At 33.1% G+C, this 8990-nt stretch overlaps 1 pseudogene; it reads right to left on the reverse strand.

Moving 5' to 3' along the window:
- Positions 1-2367: 2367 nt before the first annotated feature.
- LOC125369413 lies at positions 2368-5307 on the reverse strand (annotated as a pseudogene).
- Between the last annotated feature and the right edge of the window lie 3683 nt (positions 5308-8990).

Here is an 8990-nt window from a genome sequence, read left to right on the forward strand (position 1 = left end):
GATTCTTAAATTGGCATTAAGCTTTGATCCGCCTCTGTTAAGCTTTGTTAATTCTTAATCCGGCTAGTTAATTATCCTTATCTCTAAGTTATTATTAACCAGTTCTTGCTATTCAAAATTCCAATTGCCAAATGGACTTCTCAATCACACAAAGCAATCTAAACACACAATTCACAACGTCTCATGAACAATGCATTATCTTATTAATACTAAAGGCAAGAAGAATACAAAACTAACCCAAACAATGCAACAAAATAATACTAAGCCAACATAGTAAAGAAATCCCAATAGATTTAATCAATCTAGCTAATCATATTCGTTATCAAAATACACAAGAATTCAATTACAACAATGAGCAAAGGTAGAGAAAACCCGATTACACCCTTGGATGAGAGTAAACAGCCCCAAATCCTTTTGCTCCAATTGAATCGATTCTTGTTCCTCTTTCTCGATTTGAAAATTAATCAACGAGCCTCGCCCAATCTTCGATCCTTGAAGGGAATCTGATTGAAACTTTGATCCAAGTCTCCTTTTCCCTTGGTTCCAGCTCAGAAAACCCTTAGAGAGAGAAAAATTAGGGTTTGGGACGTTCTCCCCCTCTCTCCCCCTTTTTTTCCTCTCTTCTTACTTTTAACTAATTCCCCCAGTCGCCGCCAACACGGCCATGTTTGTGGCCGTGTTCCCAACACGGGCTGGTGTTAATGCCCGTGTTACTCTCCGTGGCTGTGTTGTAAAACTTCTGTTTCTTTGATGTTTGATGCACCAACACGGCCGTGTTGGTGAACGTGTTGAAAACACGGCCAGTGTTGAAACCAACACGGCCATGTTCAACTTCCTCTTGCTCGTACTTGGCTTGTTTCGGCAGCTTCGGCGTCCAATTATGCTCCAATTCTTCCATTTATCATCCTTTGACTTCTTTTGGACCTAATGTATAGAAACAGACGCATAGGGTGAGTGTTAGGACCGATTCACGTCCAAATGTCCATAAAATCAATCTTAAAAACCCCATTTAGATGTGTGTATTTTACGCACATCAAATAACCCCACACTTAGCTCATTACTTGTCCTCATGCAATTAAAAGTAAAATAAAGAAAATATAAGGAACAATACTTAAACTGACAGACAAGCTAGAGAGCTCCTACACATATCCTTAACAAGCGTAAGTCAAACAAAAAGAAACGAAGCAATCAATTCATGTATCACAACCAAGATGCCAATAATTCGCAAAATACTGTCTCAACAAAATTATTCAGAACAAACTCCTCATCAGATTCACTCTAAGTCACTCAAAGTGTTTAAAGAGTAGTGTTTAATCGCTCAATGCATCAACTACTGCCTTACTTACTATATGCTTGCTCTTAAATCCTACTCCAACTACTTATGGAGAGTCCACAGCCATGTCAAGAGGTCTTTATAAGGGTTGTAATGGGGATTAGGTAAGGGTAGGTAAATTTGGTCAGAGTTGAACCTATGGTGTTCTGCAATGAAATACATGACCTACACACAAGTCACAATAATCACAAGGGGTAAACAATGGATAGTAGTCCAAGGTGGGAAATAAGAATTAAGTCAAAATGTTTAGCTCACTTACTTTCTTTCTTTTCATCACCTTTCCCTCTTATTCTTTTATTTCTCTTATTCTTTTTCTTTTTTTTTATTTCATAAGGGAAGAACATTCACATAATAGAGTGAATTTTTTTTTTGATTGAAGAAAGCTGTTATAAGATTCGATACTATTCCCAAGACAAAAATTCCCAATAAAAACAACTCATGTGCAGAATCATAACCCAAAGCAGAATAAAACTAAGTGGCAATGAAATATGATAGAAAATGGTGAAAGAGGGGGTTATCTACAAAATTAATAAACGAATGAAGGCTATTTGGCTAGAATGAAAAACCTAAGTGCCTCTATCATACCAAAGTGTTAAACTCTTCTTGTGGCCCTCATAAGCATTACCGAGCAAGTTCTAAAAGTAAAGACAGTAATTGGCACTCTCAACAAGAAATAAATATAAGCATATAAAGTGTATGCTTACAATTTAGGCTCAATTTCTCATAAGTGTGCTTTTTGAGTAGGTTCCAAACAAAAATCATCAAAACAGAATTAAATAAATCAAAGCAACTTAGTGCAAAACTCAAACTAATTATCTTACATTCTTCTGGAAGACTCAACACTATCGGTTTTACCTGATCACATGGACATAAACAGGATTTCCAAAAGCAAGTCAACAGTAAAAGCATCGAAACAAAGTGAAAAAATTTCAAAATTTTACAAAAAATTGCATAAAGAATAAATAAATAATTAAGATGGGATAAATATCACTCACCCCACACTTGAAGGACACACTGTCCTCAGTGTACAAAATATAAGAAATGCAAAATGGAAAAGAACTAATACTGCCCTGACTATGGCTCCGGAGTGAAAAGAGGTGCATCATTAGGGATATCAGGGTGTTGGCTAGTCTATGGTAAGAAGAGTGGCTGGAAATAATAAAATAAGGAATTAAAATTGAAACTGAAACAAAAATTAAATAAAATATGAAAACTAAAACTAATAAGATGTTTCAAAATGAAAGGGTAAAAAAAATTAAATTAAATTAAATTAAAAATTAAAAATGAAAAAAAAAATTTGGGGTGCCTCCCAAAAGCGCTTCTTTTTTATGTGATGAGTCTTCTTAGGTGGACTTATGGTGAAAAGGAAATGGTGGGGATTGACTACCATCCATCCTTCTTCCAAGTAAATGGCTTAAAGTATCCGCTTAAAGGGATAATCGTCAATATCCTCTTCCCGACTATCAAGCAAGCTGCCAGTATAACAGGCAAGACTCGCTCCTCGTATAATTGCATGTAGTCATGATGCTCTAGGGGCTCTTCCAATTTGAAAGCTGAAGTTTCACCAATTAGAAGGATCGATGGTTGGGCAATTTCTTCAGAAACGTTGATGGTTTTCTCTAGTCCTTAGCTTGGTTCACTTGCTATTCGAGCTCCTCCAAGACTTCCTCATTGGATAACTCGTGCTCATCTTCCATTATCGAAGGGACTTGTGAAAAATCCACCAAAAATTCCTCTAATTGTAACTCAGTATCATCAACTGTACATTCTTGTTGATAGTCTTTCAAAGGAATCATGTTCGCCTCTTCCTTTTCTGGTTCCATCTCCATGTTCAAGAAATCGTCCTGCATAGAAGCATCATTGTCAAACATAGTAGATAAACCAGAAAAATTCTCACCTAAACGCAAAGTGATGGTGCTCAAATGCTCCTCGGATTCAGTAGCGTTTGATGGAGTTCCCAATTGCTCTTCAGTTTGGGAAGAGGTTTTAATTGATAAAAAAGAAGAATCTACTTCAACCGTTATGCCCTTAGGCACGGCCATACATAAACATAGAAATCACATTTGGAAAGGGTGGACAATTAGCTAGAGTTGTAGGTGCTGTAGCGAAACTGATTGTAAAAGAGGGGAAATCAGCTACATTAAAATTACCTTCTAGGGAGGTTCGTTTGATATCCAAAAACTGCTCAGCAACAGTCGAACAAGTAGGGAATACTGGGGTGAACCAGAAAAGTTTAGATAGAGTGGATCTAAATGTTGGCTAGGTAAGCGTCTTGTAGTAAGAGGAGTAGTTATGAACCCTGTAGACCATCCCCATAGGGATGGTGAAGGGAGGGCCCCAATTAGTAGAATAAGACTCGCAACCCCTTGGGGTTCTCCTGCACTTGGAAGAAGAAATAGAAAAAGGAATAAATATAGTGATAATTTGATTATTCATCACCGTAGTAATAGGAAAAAATATAGAATTTGTTTCTTCGTCTTTTCAAAATAAATAAAAAAAACAAATAGAAGAAATTAACTGTGACTCGTTCACTAAAATAAATCCTTTTGTAGCAAATCATTTATTAAAGAAATAAATAAGCTTAACACAAAAGGAGAAAAATAAATAATAGTAACGTGGTCTCGGGCATCTACCGTTATACACACAATGATCGGCCATACTATTGCTATCCATAATAGAAAGGAGCATTTACCTATTTATATAACAGATAGCATGGTGGGCCATAAATTGGGAGAATTTTCACCTACTCTAAATTTCCGGGGACATGCAAAAAATGATAATAAATCTCGTCGTTAATTCGTTAATCGTAATTCCTAAATAATTAATATTTAATATTTAAGATTAATAAAATGAATTTTCATTTTATTAATAATTTTATTAACAAAATGAATATTTCATTTTAAATTTAAATAAATATTTAAATATTAAATAAAAAATGAATATAATATTATTAAATAAAAATATTAATATTATTAAATAGAAAATGTTTAAATTAATATTGAATAAAATTAATATTAAAAATAAATAAAAAAAGAAAATTTCAATTCAATTGAAATTTTTCTTTCATTTTAAAAGTTTCATTTAAATTGAAAAGGAAAATATTGATATTTGAATAGTGAATAGTATTTTGTAATTTAGTATCCTTGATCCCATTGATAACGAGTGGGACTAAATAATTCAATCGGAGTAGTTGCTGAATCATACCACATAGTTCCAACAATAACAAAAGCTACAAAAGAGACAGCAGCGATACTACTGGAAGGGACAGTTTCAATATTTCCCATACGTAATCCTTTGTATAAACGTTGGAGCGGACGCATACTAAGATGGAATAGGCCCACTAATATACCCAATATACCCGCTGCAATATGATGAGAGGCTATTCCTCCCAGAACAATAGGATCAAACCTTTCCACACCCCATGCTGGACTTATGGGTTGTACCTTTCCAATTAGTCCATAAGGATCGGACACCCATATTCCAGGACCATACAACTCGGTTACATGAAAAGCGCCAAACCCAAAGCAAGCCACCCTAGAGAGAAATAAATGAATTCCAACGATCTTTGGCAAATCCAAAGAAGGTTTTCCTGTATGTTCATCGCAAAATATTTCTAGATCCCAATACACCCAATGCCAAATAGCTGCCAAGAAGCACAAGCCAAAAAACACAATATGCGCCCCAGGCATGCCTTCAGAACTCCAAATACCCGAATTCGTTATAGTTTCTCCTGTGATACTCCAACCACCCCATGAATTGGTTATTCCTAAATGGGTCATAAATGGTATAACGAACATACCTTGTCTCTACATTGGATCGAGAACAGGGTTAGAGGGATCAAAAACTGCTAATTCATAAAGAGCCATCGAATCGGCCCAACCAGTAACTAAAGCTATATGCATTATATGGACAGACAGCAAACGACTGGGATCATTTAATACGATGGTATGAACACGATACCAAGGCAAATCCATGGAAATATCCCTTTATTAATGAAAAAATAGACACTATTTAACTTTATTACACTAGAAAAACTATGTTATGGATCTCTCCTTTTAAGTAGATTATCTCGGAGAAAGAATTAATATTTTTTATATTCTTCTTCTTTTCTATTTTAGTAATAATGTAACAATTCTGTTTGTGGGAACAAAGAAAAGAGAACTAGATCTATTCTATACCCGATAAGTACCAATACGCAATAGGGGGTTGAGTCTATTTTATAAGAGCGAATGCATAAAGATTTGTTCATCATTCAAAGTACCTATTCGTAAGAATTGAACTCTATTGGTTTTGTCTTCCCTTTTTTTATTTTATATATATATATATATATTAAATATAAACTTATCGAATCCATGTATAAAATATTATAAAGGTTATTATTATTAAGATAATAAATTCATTGTTATAAGACAATAAATTCATTGTTACGTTTTCACATTAAAGTGAAATAGAGTACTTATAATTTTCCTGTCATTTAATGCCCATTGGTGTTCCAAAAGTCCCTTTTCAAAATCCTAGGGAAGACGATTCCATTTGGATTGATGTATAGTGCGACTTGTCAGATATATTGGGTCATATGGGATTCCCTCGTTCTCTCCCCCAATTGAGATATCCTCAGTTTCGCCCAAGAAAGATTTGATTAAATCATCCAAAATTTGGAGCATGAAATGCAATGAAGTCCAATTAGATATATGCTTTTGAGGTACTCAAATTAATATTATATATATCAATTAGAATAATTTATGGTTGGCTTGTTTGGACCAAAAGAATGAAGTATCCAAGCTCCGTTTAGAAGAACCCAATTGGTAATATATCTATTATGATTACTGCTTGTATCATATTTTATTTATAAAGTTGAAATAATTATGAAGTTGAAATAATTTCAAACTGCTAATCATATTCAATCGAATAATATAATAATGAATATGTCAAATATTTAGCAGAAGACATGAAATGAATTAAATTAAAAAAAAAAAAGAAGTTGTAACAAAAAGACGCGGTATTGGGGCATTTGCTCTATATGTGCAAATAAAAATTGGGCAAATCTTTACTCGGAATAGACCACAAACCTAAAAGAGTTGAAGAAACCCATTCAGGAACAAGATAATGTCATCCTGATTTGAATTGAATCTCGATGATAAAATACATCAATAAGAAGTTTGTCTGATAAGTTTAACAATTTTTTTAATCTTTATAGGGAAACCTTTTTTTTATTTTGTAGGTAACGGGTTAAAACTCATCTTTCTTGAAAGCTGGAAGAAAAGCCCTTTCATTAGCATTAGACATTAGAAAAAAAAAGAGCTAAGTTAAAAACTACTCATTATCATAAAAGGAAGGTTGGAATCTACACATTGATTCTCTATTTTATTTTCGTCGATTCTTGTTGAACCGTATGCATCAAAAGGTGCACGTATGGTTCCTAGAAGATAGAAATTTATCTTAATCAATCGACTTTATCGAGAAAGATTACTTTTTTTAGGTCAAGATGTTGATAGCGAGATCTCGAATCAACTTATTAGTGTTATGGTATATCTCAGTATAGAGAGCGAGACTAAAGATTTGTATTCATTTATAAACTCTCCTAGTGGATGGGTAATACCCAGAATAGCTATTTATGATACTATACAATTTGTGCAACCAGATATACAAACAGTATGCATGGGATTAGCTGCTTAAATGGCATCTTTTATCCTCGTTGGAGGAAAAATTATCAAATGTTTAGCATTCCCTCATGCTTGGCGCCAATGGGTTTCTATTTGAAAGAAAAAGAAAACTATGCCTTCGCCAAATGAAATATTGAAATATAAATATTAAGTAATAATAACATGCAGTTCGAATTCGATATAGATATAAGAATTTTTTTTAAGCATTAGATTATGTATCGAAAGAATAGTATGAGATATTAAGTAAGGGTATTTCTGATTTTATTCTATCAGGGGCCTATTTCAGCATCACAAACTTTTTTATTTTCCCACCGGAGGGCTCTTAACATTATTTATGTTATAAAAATAAAAGAGTACGAAAAAAAGATTTATTTTTCAAATAAAATAAAAAAAAAACTTTGGGATTGCTAAATCACTGATGAAATAAAGCAACGAGACCACCATAGTATTTTTTATTTATTTTTGAACTCCTCCAAAGACAAGGAAAGGGTGGTTATTGGATCATTTACTGATTTAAACCTGATAAACTCTATGTTTTTACTCGATAAAAAAAGGTAAGTAAAAGTGAATTCCATTGTGGAGCCGTATGCAATGCGTAAACAATGGTTGTATGGTTGTTCAATTCTATCTTTTCTTTTTCTTATTATTCTTTATCTCTTCTCGTCATCTTTTTATTTATTATGCAAGATAGAATAGCCATTTTTCTTATATCATCATTTTATTTATTATGCGAGATAGAATAGCCATTTTTCTTATATCATCAGGGTAATGATTCATCAACCTATTGCTGGTTTTTATGAGGCCCAAATAGGAGAATTTGTCTTGGAAGCAGAAGAACTACTGAAACTGCGCAAAATCCTCACAAGGATTTATGCACATAGAACAGGAAAACCTTTATGGGTTGTATTCGAAGAAATTGAAAGAGATGTTTTTATGTCAGCAGCAGAAGCCCAAGCTCATGGAATTGTTGATCTTTAGCAGTTGCATAAGAAATAGCAGAAATTTCACGCAGATCACGATTGGATTTTTCTTTCTTACCAGGCTGTCAATTTCAATTAAATATTCTTTAATATTCTATTAATTATTTAATAATTATTTAATAATAGAATATTAATATAGAAAAAATTCATAATCATCCAGTTAGGATCGATCTAAACCAGCCTATTATGCATATGATTCAATATGCCAACTATTAAACAACTTATTAGAAACACAAGACAGCCAATCAGAAATATTACCAAATCTCCCGCTCTCGAGGGATGTCCTCAGCGCCAAGGAACATGTACTAGGGTGTATGTGTGATTTGTTTAGATCGTGAACTTGGATAAAAGAAGACTTTTTCCAATATCTATGATCAGTACAGATGAATAAGATAGAATAGAAGAATCCCCTTCATTATCTAAAAAAAGAGATCTATCATATTCGTCTATTGTGTATCAAATTTATGGTTTTATTGCTGCAACCTCAATTTTCAATTTAAAACGAAAAAGAGTTTCTCATTGGTAACAAATGATTATCCTTTAAGCGGGGGAAATCTTATTAATCTTATTTAAGTTAAAAGGCCAAAAATTATACCCATACTGTTGCAAGAATGGACTAACAGGGTCAACTAATTAGAAAATCATTATAATTAAATATTGTTACTGTATAGACAGATCTCCTTATGAAAGACCTATTACTAGATAATTCATGGCTAGAGTCAAAAAGTGTGAACTACACATGTTAACAATAGCATTGATTATGATTAAATATTTATTATATTAAATGATTAAATAAGGAGGGGCTCCGGTGTATAGAGAAGACCTCACCATTTAAGAAGTAACCATAGAAATGATGGAACCCACTATTATTTCTATTATTTATTTATCTATTTATATATTTTTATTTACTACTTTTTTATTAAATTTTTGTTTGATACCTAGTATCAATATAGTTTCTTATTTCGAGGTGAAATGCCTCGAAAGAAAAAATCGTGGTTGGGAAGATTATAGTAG

The sequence above is a fragment of the Ricinus communis genome, chromosome 3, assembly GCF_019578655.1.
Source record: "Ricinus communis isolate WT05 ecotype wild-type chromosome 3, ASM1957865v1, whole genome shotgun sequence".
In the NCBI taxonomy this organism is placed as follows: Eukaryota; Viridiplantae; Streptophyta; class Magnoliopsida; order Malpighiales; family Euphorbiaceae; genus Ricinus; species Ricinus communis.